Raw genomic sequence first — 21,330 nt, 5'->3', positions numbered from 1 at the left:
TGACCTCCTGAAAGGAACCCATCCCCTCCTTTGACTGGGCTGCCTCCACCTTCCTGGCCTCTTCCTGAAAGTGGGGGCTCTGTTGGTGGTCCTACAAATATTTCCACTGGCTAGAAAGGAAATCACATCGGGCTGCAACCTGACCTCGCTTCACCAGATGAGATTTAGCTAATTTAATCCATTAGTTAAAATTTACAGAAGGGTAAAAAGCAAAATTCCCAGAGCAGGAAGCTTGTTTTGCTTCCATTGTTTGTGAAGAGGGGTGAAAAGAGAGAGATTGTGCCTTAAAAAAAAGACAGTGCAGTTTCCCTCTGTTCAGGCTTTATAAGCACTGATATTCACAATAAGACACATATCTTTTCAATGTACAATGTTTATAACTAGCTAAGATAACTGATGAACAGGTCAGACAGCAGGAAGCATGAAAGCTAGGATAAGAAAGAAGGAAGGAAGGAAATGCAGCAGAGTTTCAGCTCATTTTCTGGACTGCTTGGGTTTTGCCTAGGAATCCACAGCACATGGGACATAGCTGCAAAAAGGCAGAAGAGCCCTGCTGAGGGACGAAAGGTGGCAATCCTGTGAGAGGAACGCGAAAGGGAAATGGAATCCAGAGTTTTCCAAGGGGTGACTATTGTGCTTAGCTCTCCCATTCAGAAATTGCCCTCAAAGGCAACAGGCAATCTCTCCTCCCCACCTTTCTTCAGTGAGGAGAAGAGTTGTGCAATCCTGAAGATGCCACAAAATGGTGTTGTGCAAACCTGATAAAGCTGGAGGAATTTTACTGGTATGCATGGATCTCCTAAGAGGTTCTGGGCTTGTCTGTGCATTGCAGCATTTTGCTACGAGGGGCGCCCAAAGAAAGTATCTCGCCCTCTCCAACCCAGACCCAGCCAATTGGAGGACAGGGATGCGTGTCATTTACAAAACCAAGCTTATAAACCCTGGACATGCCAAAAAGGATCATAGAATTGTATGGTTGGAATGGATACCCTAAGGGACACCTAGCCCAACCCTCTGCAATGAGAGGCATAAAACTACTTGGAGTGATGATGGAAGAGGAAAAGAGAGAACACCCTTATTTTATTCCCTTTTTGAATGTAAAAAGCACAATTCCTGTTCTGAAATTTATAAGCTTCTATTTAAGGGAAAGGTTAAGGCACTTTACCATTCTTTCATACTGCATGCCCCCCCCCAACATGGCAGTTTTAGCTTACAGTCCTGCTGTAACTTGGACAAAAAATTCCCATCATCCCTGACCACTGGTCCTGCTAGCTAGGGATGATGGGAGTTGTAGTCCAAAAACAGCTGGAGACCCAAGCTTTGGGAAACACTGTTGTACCCAATACTTAGATTCATGTGTCTCATACATTTGTTTACTAGCACCCAATGAAGAGTAAAAACCCTCCACAGACCTTCCCTGAACAATGCGGAAAGACTGGTGCTTAGCTGAATGCATGAACATGCCTTCAATTTCTAGCAATTACACTAGAAGAGGGGTGAGCCACATCTAACCTGTGGTCCAGTCTTGGCCCTCCAGTTTAGCCTGCGAGGTTGCTTCCCCCAAACCATACCTAGTTGACACTGCCCGGTCAATCCAGCCAACACAGCAGGATTTAACCAACCTCCCCCCATCCCTTCAGATTTGGTGCTTCAGGACTTCCAGACACTGAGTCATCTGCTAACCTTGTGATGTCAGGTGATGGACAGGTCGCCAGATTTGCTCACCTGTGACATTTGGCCCAAGAGGCCCATCTTGCTAAGCTGGGAAAAAAGATTGCCAACTGCTAACAAACAACTTTATGATGATGGCAACATCAACAAGAAGGAAATCACAGTTACCATAATTTGCCCAAACTCACAGTACCAGTGGGACAGGAGGAATAGGCACCTTAAATAAGCTGGAAAACTAAAAAAAAATCCCCAGAGGGGTTGGGGAAAAGCAGGGAGCGGTGGAGAGACTGCAATACCAGCTTCCTTTGCCTTCCCCCATCGTGACACGAAGTTCAGTTGACTCTAGAGAAAGTTTTTAATCCCTTTTCCGTAGGAGTTGGCTACAGGGTCACTGCTTTCAGAGGTTAAGCTCCAGAGGTTAAGCACCAAATTCCTATGGTTGTTTAGTGAGATGCTCACCCACCGCATAACCCCAACTTAAGTGGGATTTTCAGGCTCACATGAATGAGAGGTTGCTTCTGGTCAGGTAACCATGTGGAAAGGCTGTGCCAAATCTGAAGATCGACAGCTGCTGGCCACCTTGTCAGAAGCAAGATTCTGCTTTGAAGGTCCCCCTATCTTTCTTCAGGAAGTCACCAAAAAAGAATCTTAGAGCCCCAAGGCTCATGTAGTCCAGCCTTCTGCAATGCAGGAATATGAATAAGGGAGGAAATGGCTTCTTATCAAAACTGAAGTTGAACAAATGAAAAGAGGAATTTTTGAAGAAAGAATATGAAATTGGGTGAAGACATATTGGGACTGAAACTCCCATCACACTTGGCTTGTTCTATAATTTTTCTCTTACCTGGAATGCACCACAAGAACCCTGGCAATATTTAGACCATCGTTATCTGACTAGTCAATATTATTTTGGTGGTGGGCTCTCTTTCGCTGGAGGTTTTTAAAAAGAGGTTGGGTTTCTATCTGTCAAGGATTCTTTAGCTGTGGTTGCTGTATTGCAGGGGCTTGGACTAGATGACTTCTGTTTAAAAGCCTCCTGCGAATCGTAGAAAAATAAAAATGTAGAGTTTGAAGGGACTCTGAGAGTCATCTAGTCCAACCCCCTGCAATGGAAGAACCACAGCTTAAAGAATCTCTGACAGATGGTCCCTCAACTTCTGTTCAAAACTTTGAATGAATCCTGGATTCAGGTAGGTAGCCATGTTGGTCTGATGAAGTCAAAATAAATTTAAAAAATTGTCCAGTAGCACCTTAGAGACAAACTAAGTTTGTTCTGGGTATAAGATGTTCTGAAGAAGTATGCATACACACGGAAGCTTATACCCAGAACAAACTTTGTTGGTCTCTAAGGTGCTACTGGACAATTTTTTAATTTTATTTATTTATTTAATGAATCCTATAATTCTAAGGTTGGAAGGGACCCCAAGTGTCATCTAGACCAACCCCCTGCAATGTACCTCACCTGGATGCTAGCAGCAACACAAACCCGTACAGCTCAAAAATGGAAGACATTACACAACATGCATCTCTTTCTCTGCAGGACAAAAATGTGTGGGTTCTGGCTATCACTGAGAAAATAACCCACAAATTAGTGGTTTCTAAAGGCAGAGAAGATCTGGAACATTTCTGCAATGTTTGGTAGGACTTTATTTCCTATGTATCAAATTCAGATACACAAGATTCTTTCCTGAGGCCAAATTGCAAAATGTGGGTATCATGGAGTGTTTGGCTTTCTTTTCTTTAAATCTATTTTCTATCACCCATCAAACTCACACGGTAAGCCAACTGCTGGTGTCTTGACACCATCCACTTCAGCTAGCCAACCATAACGTAGTCCATCTCTCTTCCCTTGGGCTCTATGTTGCTCCATCTTTGGCTTACCGGTACCTAAAAATGATCCCAGGATGTGGTGACCTTGCAGATACCTTGGCCCAAGGGGCCAGAATGGGAGAGAGGTGCCCCCAGAATTGTTTTCTCTTGATCTTCGATTCCCTCCCCCCTTTCCATTTTCTCAAAGGCAGAAAGCACAGCACTGGGAGAATATCAGAAAACATCTTTTACGATGGTATTGTCCAAAATAGAGGGGCACAAAACTAAGGCACTTCTCACTTCCCCTCTGCTAGCCAGATCTCAAACCCAAATAAATTCGTCCAGAATTCTCACATCTCCAAAGCCGTGTGTGTGTGTGTGTGTGTGTGTGTGTGTGTGTGTGTGTGTGTAGACCAGATTTCACCTCTGCTCACCTACAAGAAACAGAGCCAACAATGAAACAATGGAAGCCATTGACATGGGGTCAGGAAAACTGCCTGCGTGCGATGAAATACTATCTTCAAACAAGATGTGTTTGGATAAGCCCGGTTTCGTAACTCGCTTCTTCCGATGTGAAAAAGTCACAATAACAGAAAGCAACACGGTTGTAAGTTCGGGCATTTCAGCATCTCATACAAGGAAATCGTGGGATCATAGTGTTGGATGGGACCCCAAGAGTCATCGAGCCCAATCTCCTTCAGTGAAGGAATCACAGCTAAAGATGACCACCCAGCCTCTGCTTAAAAACCTCCCATGAAGGAGAGTCCACCACCTTCCAAGGGAGCCTGCCGCTTCCCATTTTCTCATCACAAGTTTTTAGACACACGGGTGGCGCTGTGGGTTAAACCACAGAGCCTGGGACTTGCTGATCAGAAGGTCGGCGGTTCGAATCCCCGCAACGGGGTGAGCTCCCATTGCTCGGTCCCTGCTCCTGCCAACCTAGCAGTTCAAAAGCACGTCAAAGTGCAAGTAGATAAATAGGTACCACTCCGGCGGGAAGGTAAACAGTGTTTCTGTGCGCTGCTCTGGTTCGCCAGAAGCAGCTTAGTCATGCTGGCCACATGACCTGGAAGCTGTACACTGACTCCCTCGGCCAATAAAGCGAGATGAGCGCTGCAACCCCAGAGTCGTTTGCGACTGGACCTAATGGTCAGGGGTCCCTTTATCTTTACCTTATGTTCTCTTTGCCTACCTGGTCATTTTGTAATGTGTCTGAGGCATGGTGGATGCTGTAGTTTTAGGGCAGTAGGTGACACGGTCTGTCACCTCCCTCTGCTTACCGATAGATTTGGTGGATTCAATAATATATGATATTATTCCCCTTTAACATGTATCCCACCCATGAAGAGTAATGGGTTTTATTCCATACTATGTTTAAAAGTATACTCAGCCTATTTTTATTGTACCAGCCTGATGCGTATTTCTGTTGTTGTTAGCCCAATTAAAAAAAGAAAACAAAAAACAGGAGCAGCTTATAAAGTATCCATATAGGGACAGTTTGCATGACCTTCTTCCTTCCCTGAGGGAATTGACACAAGTCAAGGAGTGCAGATTTCTTTGAGGGAATCTGTGGTGACATTAAGAAAAATCTGGTTCTCTCTGTTCCAAGCCCGCCACTTTGGTCCCAGCCCTCTTCCGCTTCCAGCGCTATGCCAAATATAAACTTGCCTACAGGAAATGCCTTTAAAGAAACCAGCACCTCCCTGAATCCTGAAGAAGGCAAGGAAATAAACCATCTCAGCTCATGAAAGAAGCTACTCTGCTCCATCCTGCTGGGGAGCAGCCTTAACCCCTTGTGTCCTGCAAATGCTCATGGAACCAGTCGGGAGAAGGGGAACGGAAAACAGGATAAACCTCAAAGTTACGCTTTCGCTTACGAAAACGAATGGAAGGACGACGCTCTGCAATGTACCTTACATCTCTTAACATGACTGTTCCACCAAAATTGGACAACTGGGTTATTTCCTTCGCCAGAATGGCTAATTCTGGGTTCCCCCTCCAGTTCTGTGCTATTACAATCTTCAGAACAAAGTTGCCTGAAGTTAACAAAGTGCTTTAGGGTATGATTTGTTGGGTGAGGTTTCCAAAAAGCCAGACACATCCCATCTCCCGGGCAAGTGATAATTTCAATAAAGAAGTGGTCTGAACATTGATTTACTTATGATTGTCATGTAAACACTCCCATGACGTTTTCGTTCATCACAAATGTTCTGCACACGGGTATGATTATAATTATATTTATTAGTTGCTTTCCCCTCAGAAGGAAACTCAAAACAACTTACAAAAAATAAAAATAAATAAGAGGAGCCTTGCTGGATCAGGCCAGTGGCCCATCTAGTCCGGCATCGTGTTCTCACAGTGGCCAACCAGATGTCCCCAATGGGAAACCCGCAAGCAGGATTTGAGCACAAAAACACTCTCCCCTCCTGTGGCTTCCAGCAACTGGCCTTCAGAAGCCTTGCTGCTTCTGAGCATGGAACGAGAGCATAGCCATTGCGGCTAGTAGACTTTGATAGCCTTATTCTCCTCCCCGGAGTTGTCTAATCCTATTTTCAAGCCATCTAGTTTGTTGGCCATCACTGCCTCCTGTGGAAGTGAATTTCATTGTTAAACATACCACAGTTTATCATCTGTCTCTCAAAAAAAAAATAATTGTTCAAAGCAGTTTCACGGTAAATTCCTATTTTTTTTAAGAGTGCCGAGACATGAGTACACCCAGCACTTTTCCTGCCCCCTCTCTGAATTTCACTGTGGGGGTAAAAGTAACATCATGTCAGATTATGGGAGACAGGAAGGAAGATCTCTTTCAAGATCCAGTGAGAACATTTCCTCTGCAAATGTCTCACTTCCAAGAAAGCTCTCCGCCCCCCCCCCCGCCACCAAACCAATGGCTTACAGATGATAAGAACAGGAAAACATTAAAGCATCAAAGATAATAATAATAAAGCAGTGGAGATAGACAAAGAGAATATAAACTTAAGCTAAAGCATTAAAAGCAGCAGCGGATAAAACCCTGAAATCAGAATGCCAGCAGGCAGATTGACATCTTCTTTACCTGGTCCTCAAAAAAGTGAGCACCAGGACGCATGATTTAAGAGAGCCAGGGAGCTGTAGTGCTGGCTAGGACTTGGGAGACCAGGGTTCGAATTCCCACTTGGCTCACCTTGGGCCAGCCACTGCCTCTCAGCCTAGCCTACCTCGAAGGGTTGTTGTGGGGTGTTAATTGAGGAGGGGGAGGGCAATGCAAGACACCTTGAGCTCCGTGGAGGCCGGAAAAGGTAGGATGCAATAAATGAAATAAATTATTTCACATATGGGTTAATTAAGTTCAACCTGAATAGCTTGCTGTGTTTGTTGATTGTTCTACTCCTAGGATTCTCGCCAGGCAGCCTGGGTTAAAAAGAGGGAGAAGGAGAGACTTCCAGGCACCTCCCTAGGTTCAGATGTCCAAAGAGCAAGAGGAGGATCTGCAGCGCAAAAGGTCAGGGAAACTCTGAGGAGAGGAAGCCACAGAGCCCTAAAGCGCTGTTAATGTCGCTGCTCCCCCTTCAAATAGGACACAGAGTTGAATGAAGCAAGACACGCAGTCTCTCCGTGACAAAGTTCGCTTCCGCATCACCCAGAGGAAAGGCAGGGAGAGGGGGGAAGCTGCTGAGCTCTCAAAACCAACCTTTCAGCAGACAGCAACCTTTCTTTTTAAAAAAAGATGTATCAGACCTGAGTATGGAGGAAGGGAAGGGTCAGCTTATGAGCCAGTGGCTAGAGTGCTGGGCTAAGGCCCGGGAGATGGATCCAGCCCAATCGCCTTCTAAATCCAGCCCACGGTCAGTCTGGGAATCAGCGTGTTTTTACATGAGTAGAATGTGTCCTTTTATTTAAAATGCATCTCTGGGTTATTTGCGGGGCATAGGAATTCGTTCATTTCCCACCCTCCAAAATATAGTCCGGCCCCCCACAGGTCTGAGGGACAGTGGGCCGGCCCCCTGCTGAAAAAGTTTGCTGACCCCTGGGCTAAGGGCTCCTCCACACTCCCACTTCTCCTGCATTTTCTAGGCATGGGGCCGAGCGGGTTTTTTGTTTGCCACTTTCCCCAGTGATGCCCGCCATTGACCACTGAATCGGAACAAGCATCAACCTGCAGGAAACCCGACTGACGTTTGTTCCGATTCAGAGGGAGAAAGCAGGCTTTTCCCTGGGGGAAAGCAGCGGGATGAGCAGAAGTGTGGGGAAGCCCTGAAATGTGGGGGCAAAGACCAGGGTTCAAATCCCCACTTGGTCATGAAGCTCACTGCATGCAGCTTTGGGGGCTAGTCACCGTCTTCTCTCAGCCTAACCTACCCCACAGGGTTGTTGTGGGGATTAAACAAGGAGGGGAGAACCATGTGTATGCCACCTCAAACTCCTTGCAGAAACAGGTGGGATATAAATACAACAAACAAAACATTTTCTGGGACCCCAGGGGTCCTCTAGCCCAACCCCCTTTGATGCTGGAATCACAGCTAAATAATAGCTTTTTATAGTAAAGGTAAAGGGACCCCTGACCATTAGGTCCAGTCATGGCCAACTCTGGGGTTGAGGCGCTCATCTCACTTTATTAGCCGAGGGAGCTGGTGTACAGCTTCCGGGTCATGTGGCCAGCATGACTAAGCCGCTTCTGGTAAACCAGAGCAGCGCATGGAAACCCTGGATAGGTTCCCGCCGGAGCGGTACCTATTTATCTACTTGCACTTTGACATGCTTTCAAACTGCTAGGTGGGTAGGAGCAGGGACCGAGCAACGGGAGCTCACCCCATCGTGGGGATTCGAACCGCTGACCTTCTGATCGGCAAGTCCTAGGCTCTGTGGTTTAACCCACAGCCCCACCCGCGTCCCATAGTTTTTTATAGTTATAGTTTAATTACTTTTTAATTATCTTTTTTCAGCTTTCTGTATTTTATCTGTGTGTGTTTTCAACTTGTGTAAGCCACTTTCAGCCCCAGTCTGGGGAGAAGGTGGGGTGGATAAATGAATAAACAAACGGCGTCTTCCTGACAGATGGTTTTCCAACCTCTTTAAAAACCTCCAATGAAGGAGGTTCCACCGCCTTTAATGTCTAGCGACCCGGATGTCTCTATTAACATGCAGGCAGAACAGATAATGTTAAAGGCTGCATTTGAACAGTGACCAGGTGCCCCAGCTCAGGTCTGCTGATTCCTATTGGGCAGGAGAGGAGGCCAACCACAACTGCCCCCAGTCCAAGGTAGGAAGTGGGCTGCTTGCCCTGGGGCAAAATTACCAAGCCTTCCTTCTACATGCCCTCCCGATGCAGGGAGAGCCTCTTTCCAAAGTTCACATGAGTATTATGTTTCGGCTGGTGCCTCCTACGTGCACCAGAGGTTTCGTCAACGGAGAGAACATCTGGATCTGGATAAAATGCAGAACCCAACTGGCTTAATTGGGAGCAGAGACTCCGCAGCTCCATCCAGGATGTTTTTCCTGTACAGCTCAGAGGTTCGGTTAAGGTGGCCTCTAGGGATTTCCTGCAGTTTATCTCAGCAAGCGGAAAGCAGATTAATGGAGCAGGTTGAGGGAAGGGGACGAGCCGAGACTGGAAGCCCCTTTCCCCACCCTTATGTCTCAAAAGAGGACACCCATTTCTAACAGAAACACCTTAAACTGTGATTGAATTATTCCCCAATGTTGTGGGGAAATGATCCACCCCAATACTACATTTTGTTCCTGGCATGGCAATGGAAATGTTATCTTAAGAACACTAGAAGAAGGATTCATTTATTCCTCATTTTCTGTCTCTTTTTTTGGGAGGGAAGGGGGAGTAACTGAGTCACTCTCTTCGATGTAACAGATCTGTGGAAGTGTGTGCAAGACCGCATCTGGCACCATATGACAAGTGCCGTTTCCTGATAAGCGACCGTTAAAATGGATAGTCAAACAGTGCCGTTGCTGTACGCTCCGTAAATGTTCCCGGGCACACGCTGGCAGGGTAATATGTCACTTATTAAGTGCTCAGCCAAGATAAACCAGGCCTGGTTCACTCCAAAATGAGGGACGCTGAGCAGAACAGAATCTTCTTCAGTTTCCCATGCAAAGCTGGTTCGTTCGTAATGGAGGGATTATCTCCGGGCTCACAGCTGAGCTTCTGTGATCAGCAAATGAGCAGGAAAGAACCGTCCCCCCACGGAAGCAAAGAGATGGGCCAAACCTGCCCATGTGCCAACCAACCAGCAGCTGACACAACAGTCGGTGGCAGTAGCTGGAGAGGAGGCCAGAGAGGCGGTTCAAGGAATGGGAAAGCCACCCTCACTCTGCTTTCACAACCCCAATGCTACACTTCAGTCGCCATCATTCCGAAAGGAAAAGGAGCCCACAGCAGCCCCAAAGGCCATTCTCAACTCATCCAAATGGTGGTATTTTTCTCAGGACGCAGCTGTGATTGCTGCCTCGCAGGGGGTTGGACCACATGAGCCTTTGGGTCCCTTCCAGCTGTACAATTCTATGAGTCTATTGACCCCCATCCTTTAAGCAGAGAGGATTCTGGGAAGAAAGACTGGCAAGGCCTTGCCTTTCCCCAATGCGTGTCAAGACATTCAGTCTGTTCCATCTTTCTCTCATCCTTGCCTCTGTGTCCGCCATAGATGCTTCCCCAATCTGTCCCGCCCCGCCCCCCCGATGTTTGGGGCTACCAACTCCCATCAGCCTCCGACAGCACAGCCACTGGACAGGGGGTGATGGGAGAGCCTTATCTTGAAGTCATCCCAAATCTGGATCCTAGAACTGGGGTGGGGTGTGTGGAGAACTTGGCAATGAAATAATCTTTGCAGGGAGCTTCAGAGATTATGTCATTATCAAGTCCCCCACCCCCATTTAACCTAGATCTATGTTCTGTTATAGGTGTGGGGGGGGGATCAGTCTGGATGACACCCAGGGATCCCTTCCGAAACCTGTGCTTCTGTGTGGGTGAGGGTAGAAAATGCAAGAGGAAACCAGCAAAACCAGTCCTTTAGCTGGCCAGTTTAAGCACCTCCATTTACATATAGAAAGAGTTTGCCCTGTGGTCACACAGACATGGGTGGGCCTTTTCCCACCCCAGCTGGCTGAGTGCCACCAGTCACCCTAGGATGGGGAGCAACAGGCCAAGTGTGTGTGTGTGTGTGTAAGAGAGAAAGGGGGGGGGGGGTTGGCTGATGCTGGAAGCCGGAGACACAGAGGTTTATATTGTTCTGTGCTGAACCCAAAACTGAGTCTGGGGTTCCCCTGGGAACCTAAGGGAAGTCTGTGGGGAGAAATGCTGGGGGGTTAATGCCATGAACCCTTCTCCATCCTCTGCTCAGGTTGTTCATGTGCATAAATAAAACCGTAGTTCCGAAAGACACCACAGACCTTCATTCCCAGGAAAGTAACCCCTGGGAAAATCACAGGCATCCCAGAGTCTCTCACCACTCAGAGATTGGGGTTTCTGTAGTTTAAGTCTACCAATTCCGCTTCTGTCCAGACTCTGTCCAGTTACAGATTGTCCAGCTATTTCATCAGATCAACTCCTTTAGGAGCATTGCCAAACAAGTCACATTCAAATGGGGTCTTGAGACTGGCGACATCCCTCTCAGGGCAGAGCGAGCAAGGAAACAAAGGTCTCCTTTACTTTGAAACTTCGGGAGCCCCCAGTGCCGGCAAGCGTGACTGTAAGTATACAGAGGTGACTTTCAGGGAGACACGGCGCAAGGAGGGTCATTGCAGCTCAATTATTAACTGGGCTGGAGGGGAGACCCCTGACTTTACTGGAATGCAGCCTCCCTCAACGGCCATGTTCCGGATGCCAGGGAATGTGGCGGAACTGTGCGCAAAGGTTAATGGATTCATACTCCATGCAAAACATAGCCCTCCAAACTCGGGTCTCTGAGAGGGCTTTTTCCAAGCACTGCAGTACTATCCCCGCCTTGCTGCTAACCCAGTTCCCCTGTTGTTGCCTCAAGGGGGAAAGAAGGGATTCCTTTGCTTTAAATGGCACAGGGAGAGCCCAGGTCTGCTCAGTTTCTCAAGGGAAGGCACGGGGCGAGGCAGAAGTCGCCTCACGTTACCCGATTGCCTTTCCTACAAAGACTGAAATGCTGTGGTCCCTCGCTGGTGAGGAGAGCACTCTGTACGCCTGCAGGGGCACTGTTTATCATCTTTACCGATTCACACATGCCAGGACTTAGTCTGCTCAAGAAATAAAGGAGCTCCAATCCAGAACTCACTCTGGTGACCCCTAGCACCCTTTCCAAAGAAAGGAGAGGTGGATTTGGGCCCTGGCCACCAATGCCTCTGACTGCCACAAAGAACAGGCAATCTGTGCCCTCATTCAACCCTCCAGAATGATATGTCCAAACGTCAGCGACAAGGACTTGCAACGGAAAATGGTTAATATGGATTATGTTGGCCTAATGTGCTCCTAAAGTAGCACTAAAGAGATTAGGAGAAATATAATGGGGAGAGGGAAGACATTTACTAATCCTATTTATTTTGGAATCAATTCTTACTCCTTTGTTTGTTTATTTATTGCATTCCTATCTAATTCTTCTCCTCCAAGAAGCTCAAGGTGACATATACAGCTTCCTCTCCTCATTTCACAACAACCCTGTGCTGTAGATTAGACTGAGAGGCAGTGACTGGTCCAAGCTCACCCAGGGATCTTCATGGCCAGGCAGGGATTTGCTCTCCTAGCTCCCAGTCTGGCAACAACCACTAAATAACCATTGTCCATTATAGTGCTGGGTGCACACCCAGCCCTGCACCATGATCTCCTCCAGATTTTAAATCAGAGGAGAGTTTTCAAAGTCTGGAGGTTCTTCCCTGGCTCAGGTTGAAATCCAAGCCGGAGGAGAATTCACGGCTTCTCTCATCACCAACAATCTCCAATATTCAAGACCCTTCTGATTCCTAACACTCTCCCCCCTGTCCTCTAAAGGGCACAGATCAATGGCAGGAGTAGCAGCAACATGCATGGAGAGCAGCAACCGACAAGCCCGAGCCAAGCACAAGAGTGGCAGCAATCTCCCCTCCTGCAGTTTCCAGCAACTGGTATTCAGAAGCATTGCTGCCTGTGACCTTGGAGGCAGAACACAGCTATGGATAGCTCTCTCCTCCATTAATTTGCCCAGCCCTCTTTTAAAGCCGCCTAGCTTGGTGGCCATCACTGCCTCTTGCAGGAGCGAGTTCCATAGTTTAACTACGTGTTGCATAAAGAAGTCCTTTCTTTTCTCTGCCCTGAATCTTCCAACATTCGGCTCCATTGGCTATCCACAAGTTCAAGTGTCCTGAGAGAGGGAGAGTTTATTTGTCTCTCTATTCACTTTCTCCATGTCATACCTCATTGTATAAACTTGTATCTTAACCACCTCTTTCTCGCCTTTTTATCTGAAATAAAAAGTCCCAAACACGGCAACTTTTCTTCGTAGGGGACTTTCTCCGTCCCTCCACATTTCAAGGACTTTCAAGATGACCGTCCTGTATTTGAAGAAATCCTTTATTAGAACTTCTCTCCAACCCAAGATAAAGGAGCAGGGGCCTTGATCCTGCCCATCAATAGTTAGCACCCGGAGAGCAGACTGAGCAGGTCACCTCGCCCACCTGACCAGGTAAGGCCTTAAGGGGAAGGGGAGGAGGGTGTTTCAGAGAGAGGGGTTTGTTTTCCAAGCCTCAGGAAATGAACCAAGTTATTCTGGCCCTCAGCAAGTGGGGACAAGCTCAGCCATCTCTGTCAATAAGTGAGAAGCTACAGAAAATACAGACATAACTATAGACAGATATTTGCATTTCCTTTTTTGGAGGAGGGCAATACTTCTAACAATCCATTCTTCAATTCTTCAATTCAGACACTAAATCTGGGGTTGTAGTCAGCCAGAACCCAATAAAATTAGGGATCCTAACATCCATTAACTTCAATAGGTCTACTCTGAGCAGGACTAGTGCTGAATAGCACTCTGGGTTTCCATGTTTTCCCTGCCCATGACTCAGAGTTTTCCATATGGATGGCCTGAAACTCAAGAGAGCTCATAGTTAAGCCATGTGTTATTTTGGGGTACAACAGACCCAGAGTCCTGGAGACAGGGCAGGCTGTGAATTACGGTAAAATATGAGAAATAAGTATCTGAATTTTCAGACTGAAACGCAGCACCTGCCAATGCAGTGGACAAGAGTTGTTTGACAGTGGAATGGACATCCTTGGAAGGTGGTGGACTCTCTCTGTTTTTTTGACAGAGGCTGGAGGGTCATCTGTTAAGGATTCTTTGGCTGTGAGTTCTGCATTGCAAGGGGCTGGACCACATGGCCCTTGGCTATACCTTCCACACTACAGTTCTATGATTCTACAGCCTCAAAGAGCAGGGGCCAACCAGCGTGGACTGAACTGAGTGTGTGTTTGATGCTGCCACTGACTTCTTTTGTGCCATGTGCACGGATCAGGACCACACTGGGGATCTCACCCACTCAGTTTGCCGGTCGCTTACAAAAGGGCCCACCTGCTCAGCGCCCACCACCCTGAGAGGCTGGAAGGGAGCCATGCGCACATTTCTCAGTCTTTCCTGAATCACAAAACAAGCGAGACGCAACCCAAGAACTCCCATAATCACATAATACACACACACAGTGCTCCTGTAGGAAAAGACAAGGAAGAGCAGCAACGGAAGGAGCTCCTGCAACAGTTTAGATGGGTTATGAAACGTTTGTACAAGCAGAGAAGTCCTCCCTTGCCATGCACCCAAACCAGTAACGTCTCCTAGGAGAGAACGGCCTCGGAATGGGGCACATATAACCGGACCCACACAGACACCATTTTTCTGTTCAGGCAGGTCAAGTCGATGAAGTGAAAACAGGATTGCCAGGTCATCATGTGAGCGTCAGGCGCTCCTCGGGGAAAGTTATGACTCTTCAGAGCCAGAAAGCGAAAGACCGAGGGGGAGAGACAGACAGACAGACAGACAGACAGACAGCTTCACCACTGAACTGACAGCATCGGAGAGCATTTTGCTGCAGTGACTATTTACCTCGAGTTGCCTTCCTCCATGTCCTGTGTTGAAAAACTGTGCCTGAGGTACCAGGAGAAAACTCCTTGGCTGTCAAAAATCCTTGGGAGATTCAGTCGCTTCCTCTGCTGGGGCAGGGCAAGGGCCGGAGGCAACATGCCCCCAGAGTTATACTTACATACACACACACAAACACACACACACTTTGTTGCCGGCTCCAGAGCAGCAGCAGCTGAAGCAGCTGCTGCTCCTTGGCCGTTGTCAATTGCAAAAAAATGAGGGTTGCTCCAGGCACAGGTGGCCAAACTGCTGGAGCTGCCTCCTTGCGCCCGCCCCCTGAGGCGTCTGGCCAATCGCTGAAGCAACAGGAAAGCCTGCCAAACAGCTGGGCTTTCCCCTTAACCCTTGACAAAACGTCACAAAACAGTCACCGATTCCTTGCTAACGCAGAAACCCGTAGGAGGGGTTGCAAATGAGCTTCGTGGGGAACAGGGATTCTTTCTTTCATCGGATTATCCACTGAAAGGGTCATCCAGACTGAATGAGGAGGAAATGCGAGCCAGGAAAATGGTTGACGATGCTGTCATGTGCTGCCTTGCAGCGGGTTGGACTAGATGACCCTTGGATCCCTTCCAACTCGACGATTCTATGGTTCTATGTGGATGCTGTCTTTGTGTGGGTTGTATATACCCACTGTGAATGGTCTATGTATGTATGCTGTGTGCGGTACTTTTCTGGTTAAATTTTTTTTCAGGTGCCCAAACTCCTATTTTGATAAAAGTGGCAAAGGTTCCAGCAAAAAAGGCTGCCATGGGCAAGAAAAGTCCTGTGCATACTCTATGTGGGTTTAAGCATATCCCTTACATCTGGCTGAGAGGTTTTGGGGGGCTCGTGTCACCTCTGCCCACCACAGCGAGAAGAGTTAACTGTGGGTTTAAAAACAAGGATTCGTGTGACTCAAAGGAAAATGATCCACTCTGGAGAGTTACATAAGGTAAAGGGACCCCTGACCGTTAGGTCCAATCACAGATGACTCTGGGGTTGCGGCACTCATCTCACTTTACTGGCTGAGGGAGCCGGCGTTTGTCCACAGACAGCTTCCAGGTCATGTGGCCAGAATGACTAAGCCGCTTCTGGCGAACCAGAGCAGCGCACGGAAACACCGTTTACCTTCCTGCTGGAGTGGTACCTATTTATCTACTTGAACTTTGACGTGGGACCAAGCAACAGGAGCTTACCCTGTCGCAGGATTCAAACCACCGACCTTCTGATCAGCAAGCCCTAGGCTCTGTGGTTTAGACCACAGATAAACAAGGATTCATGTGACTCAAAGGAACATGATCCACTTTGGAGAGTCACATTAGTATATGCCAAAATCTACCTTCCGTTTTCTTGAAATGTTTTCTTCCTCTGAGGACAAGTTTCTTCCTCAATTCTCAGGGTAATTGAGAATTTCTTGAGAACTCGAAGATTGTGGGGCTTTGTGGCCTAAGGTGGTGCATCTGTCTGCACACGTTCCACTACCTCAGAGGGTGATGGATTCTCCTTCCTTGGAAAGGTTGAATGCGCGCATCTGTCAGGGAATCTTAAGCTGCAATTCCTGCATTGCAGGGGGTTGGAATGGATGACCCTTGGGGGTCCCTTCCAACCCTACAATTCTGTTTCTATCTCTCATACTGAAAAGCAGCTTTGCTTGTCAGCCACCAGAGCACTGCCATTTTGGCCCCAAACAGGGGTGTCATCTAGGGGGCCGGGGGGCAGTCCCCCCATATTTTCAACTTTGTGACAATCCTCAAAAGGACACACCAGGGCGCCTTTCAGGAAGGTGGTTGGTAGTGGGGGGAATGGTGAGCCGAGTGTGCCTGGCCAGGTTGGGGGCGCCCGTGTGTGATGTCATGCCCCCCAATGTTGGGGGCAACTCAGCAAGTCTGGCCCGAAACAAGACACCCCTTCCCTCAGCTCCAGATCCCCACCCTGCCCCATTCCCAAAAGACTTCAGTACCTGCCACAGGTACTGTGGGGGAGGCAGTGGCTAGGGAAGAGAGCTGCGGAAGCTGAGGGCGGTTACTTTCCATCAAGCATCATCTTTGACTAGAAGCTTCACAGAGATCCAGGTGGACCACATCCAAGCATTTCCGGCTCTATTAATAAAAAGGTGGCTGGGTTTTGCACAGCCCTCCTGCCTTCAAAGGTGTGGGCTGTGTTCCCTCTGGCACCCCTCTGCTTGGGGCCGACAGATTTTCCACACCTCTGCAAACCTCCGGACTTCCTCAAGTCTGGCAGCGCTCTCCATTTTGTCAAAGGGCAGGACCATGTGGACTATACAAGTTCTTCCAACGTCAGAAAGTTAGGCTATACTGTACCTAGAAACCTTATCCACCCAAGTTATGCATTTCCTACAATAAACCACTTTATTATTTTCTGACCTGCAAACATCTGTGTGTGTAAGAGAGAGAGAGAGAGAGGAGAGAGAGAGAGAGAGAGAGAGAGAGAGAGAGAGAGAGAGAGAGTCTACTCTCTTACCCAGATTTGCCAGCTCAAATGCTACCTAATGAAAAGTGTTTTGCCCCTGTTCCCCCATTACTCACGCCCCAACAATATGAAATCCATTATTCCCTTTAGGACTGAGAACACAACCATCCCTTCAACGCAACCCACCCTTAATCCGAAACATGTGCACAAGCCTGGATTCAAAGGTCCATAAATCGCAACTGCTTCATGTGGGACCCTCTCGGTTTAATCGCGCACACCCCAGAAAGACTTTGATCCCTGATGCCTCCCTTGCCAGCTCCGCAGCTGTGTTTTCTCACCTGCCAAATGGCAAAGAGCAATCCGAGAAACCTCCCAAGAGCATTACCCTTTCCAACCATTACACAGGGCGGTTCCCTCTCCCAGATGACCTGTCGCACCAGCACTGACCAAGACGAAGCCGTCAGCAAAAGTTACAAAGTATTTCAAAGCTCCTTGGTTTCTCTAAGACACCCCACCCAGTACAAGGTTAGAAGGAAGCGCAGGGTCTTCACACAAGCCCATTTCGATGCTTCCCTCTTCAAAGCCACACAGTCGTTGAAACAACTCTAAGCCAACTTTTCCACACTAAAGTAGGGTACCCACAAAAAAGGCAAGTCAAAAAATATGGTACAGATTAAACAGAAGACCTCAGAAAGTTGGACAGAGTAGGTTTCATCCAGCAGCGCTCTTCTTATTTATCCCGTCGACAAGAGCTATAAACTGCTTATTCAACAAAAATCTTCAAGCGCCTCGCGAAACATGATGCACAATTTTCATGGGGAAATGCTGATAAAACCAAAAGCCGACATAAGATTTCTCAATTTTCTCAAAATATTAATAAACTCAGTGAGGTTTAGAATCTGGTGGAAGAAGCTGTTGAACCAGCTAGTCTAGTGTCTTTGCTAAAGGTGACTAGTTAGGTCCTTGCCATTTACATGCCCAGAGAGTTACCTCTGTTGCCATAGAGAAAATTGGCTGGGTCTTTTCCCACCTCACCTGGCAGGATGCCAGCAGTCAAGAGGGAAAGGGGAGCTGTGTAAGAGTTGGTATGAGAGAGAAGTGGGGGGGGGGAGATGGATTGTGCTGCAAGCTGGAGACACAGAGGCTTTTCTTGTTCTGAGCTGGACTTGGAGCTTCCCTAGGAACTGAACAAGGAGTCAAAATCTATTGGGGTGTTAACTCTGTGAGCCTCTCCATCCTATGCTCAGGTTGGATGTATGGGTAACGAAAACCATACATCCTAAGACACCACAGTCTCCTTTGTCCTTTTCCTCCAAGGAAACCGAACCCTGAGGAAGCACGCAACATTATTTACAAGACAGCAAGTCCCTTTGAGCTCACTGCATTAGATGTGCACAGGATGGCACTGAGACAGCCCACAAATTTCACCATGTAAATATATACATAGTGCTTCATTCCTTTGCTGTAGGGGGGTCAGACTAAATGACTCTTGGAGTCCCTCCCAGCTCTACATTTCAAGGATTCTGGGTCACATGTAATGCAGCTGGATGTGGTGAAACCCAACCAAGTCAATGAAAGCCGGGAGGTGAATTGAAAGGAGGCTCCCCGCTACTGAAGTCTCCATAAGAAGCGAGAGGTATCGGAAACTCTGCCACATGGTTGGCATGCTCAGGAACAACCTCTCTGTGTCAGTGGTTTCCTAACCATAACCCTGCATTGAGCTCAACTGCTTAACAATGCAGCCACAGCCTCTTCCTGCCTTGCCACCATCTCCTCCTCCTCCTCTGCCACTGGGGGGGGGGGAGCCACATCCAGCCCCCGGCATCCTCCTTGAACCTGTATTTCCAAACACCACAGAAAGCGGGGGCTCCTTAGGAACTGATCTCCCAAATGAAGCTTCAGTTCCTCCAATCGGATCCTTATGCTGAATGTGAGCAGAGACGGGCGTTTCCAGGGAATGGGGGGGAGGGGGCAGGGGCAGGGGGCTTCCTTAGCGGGCGGCGAGAGCCCCAGTTATGTTTCCCCTTGGGAGGAAGTGGGAGGCTTGTGGGCCAAAGGGTTGCGGCGAAGGTGCTGGAATTGTCTGTGCAAATACATTTTAAAATAGCTGGCTTTGTTGCAACACAACCCAAATGGGCATTAAGCCTCACAGCCTGACCATCTGCAAGGCCTGCTTTTGCCAGGGAGAGAAAAAGCAAAACGTGGAGTGACTTTGGGACAACTGCGATTCGACCTACCCACCATTAACCCCCCAGCTACTGCCCCCACCCCCCCAAAAAAGTGCTTGTGGGGGAGCCCAAACTGGATCAGGACTGGGCACTATTTCACTGTTTCCAACCAGGGCCCCCTAGATCAACTAAAACAATAGGACTACTTAAATAACTGGCCAATCATGTCGGTTCTGACCCCCCCCCCTCACACACACAAATGTCCTGCCCCCTCAACAAAAATTCTGGCTACACCCATGCTTCCATGACAACTTGAATCTCGCCCCCTCCCCAACGCATACATGGTGCACATATGGTGTTTCCCTATGAACTGTTTTTTTGGGGGGAAGCCTATTTACATCAGGAAAGTGGCAATGATGAAGCTTCTTTGAACCTAAACACAATGCCTTCCATCTGGAATAGGGGTGGCCACTTTTCTATTGGGGATGGTGAATGTTGTAGATTCAATAATGGGTCTCTGGGCATGTTCTTCCATAAAATAGAGTAGCTTTCTTCAGCAGCATACTTAGGAGGTAACGTGTGTGTGTGTGTGTGTGTGTGTGTGTGTGTGTGTGTGTGGAAGACCTTTTGTTTAAAACAGACATCAAGGTACCATTGCAGAAGGATGTACTCTTAACTGCCAAGCATACACCTGACAGAATAGAAAACTTTTCAGCAGGCGTTTAAAAGTTGGCACAGAATGCACCTCTCTATTGGCAGAGAGTTCCGCAGGCCTGGGCTGGTGACATTAAAGGCTCGGCTTCTCATTGCTGTCACTTGAGCCTTGGGGAACAACCAGCGATGCTCCTGCTGATGATCTTGGCAACTGCGCCGGGACAGAAGGGTTCAGGCAGTCCCTACAATATTCTTGTCCAGGGCTTTATAAACTAACACAAGGACCTTGAGCCAGGCTCAGTAGTAGACGGGCAGCCGGTGCTGCCGTTTTCAGAAGAGTCCCATGTTCTTGGCCAGATGCCCCATCAGCAGCCTGGCTGCTTCATTCTGCCCCAGCTGGAGCTTCTGGACCAGGCCCAAGGGCACATTGCATTAATGTCATTGACACAAGTCGTTTTAACATTAAACACATAGAATCAGAAGGGACCACGAGCGTCATCTAGTCCAACCCCCTGCAATGCAAGATCTTTCACCCACTATGGGTCTTGAACCCACAACTCTGAGATTAAGAGTCTCATGCTTTACTGACTGAGCTACCTGTGGACAAGCCCCTTGTAGCCACTGGACTTATTACTACTACTACTGCTGCTGCTGCTGCTGCTGCTGCTGCTGCTGCTACTACTACAGTGGTACCTTGGGTTAAGAACTTAATTTGTTCTGTAGGTCCGTTCTTAACCTGAAACTGTTCTTAACCTGAAGCACCACTTTAGCTAATGGGGCCTCCCGCTGCTGTAGCACCACCGCCATGCGATTTCTGTTCTCATCCTGAAACAAAGTTCTTAACCCAAAGTACTATTTCTGGGTTAGTGGAGTCTGTAACCTGAAGCGCCTGCAACCTGAGGTACCACTGCACTGCATTTATACACCGCCCTATTCGCCAAGGAACTCAAGGTGGTGTATGTGTTTCTCTATCTCCTCATTTAATTCCCACAACAAACCTTCAAAGTTGGTTAGGCTGAGAGACAGCAACTGGCCCCCAAAGTCACACCCAGACAGCTTTGTGGCTAGGTGGGGATTAGATCCTACATCTCTTCCAGGTGTGACACTTTAACGGCTTACAGCATTTTACGGGCGCCACAAGGCCTAAGGCAGGCTTTGCCCGCCTGGTGCTTCTCTTTGGACTACAACTCCCATCAGCCCCCAGACAAAACATCTGGAGTGTGGCGGGTCAGGGAGGGCTGACGCTGACCCTTGACTTCATTCTCCTGTATTCCAGAGGGGAAACGTTGGGCGTCAGTGAGGCTTTCAAGACTTTTCCTTTCCTTTCCTCATCCAAACAAGGAACCAAAGAACTCAGGGGTTGGAAGCAGGAAATATTTCCCAGGCCCTAAACGTGCAAAACTGAATGAGGCGCTGGAGAGGCAGCCGGCCAGCATGGCCGAGGGCGAAACACTCACGCTTCTATCTCTGCCCCGAAGGAGACCAACCACTGGGGTGCTCCTGGCAGGAGGGGCTGGGAGGAGGCCCACATGCCAACAGCTTGCCTCAGCCAGCCTGAT

The 21,330-nt window shown here is 48.1% G+C and overlaps 1 protein-coding gene across 3 annotated transcripts in view; it reads right to left on the bottom strand.

The window, feature by feature from the left end:
* STARD8 (StAR related lipid transfer domain containing 8) overlaps positions 1 to 21,330 on the bottom strand; it is a 71,660-nt gene that overhangs the window by 32,252 nt on the left and 18,078 nt on the right. Inside the window, exon 1 of one of the 3 annotated variants that reach the window (XM_081203990.1) lies at positions 14,499 to 14,761. The exons of the other annotated variants lie outside the window; for them this stretch is intronic. The gene's annotated coding sequence lies outside the window, so the exon portion shown is untranslated. Of the gene's footprint in view, positions 1 to 14,498; positions 14,762 to 21,330 lie in introns of those variants that run through there. 3 annotated transcript variants of the gene reach the window in all.

This window comes from Podarcis bocagei (genome assembly GCF_964188305.1).
Source record: "Podarcis bocagei genome assembly, chromosome: 7".
Classification (NCBI taxonomy): domain Eukaryota; kingdom Metazoa; phylum Chordata; class Lepidosauria; order Squamata; family Lacertidae; genus Podarcis; species Podarcis bocagei.
The sequence above is the reverse complement of the archived record's forward strand: the minus strand, read 5'-3'. Positions and strand labels throughout refer to the sequence as shown.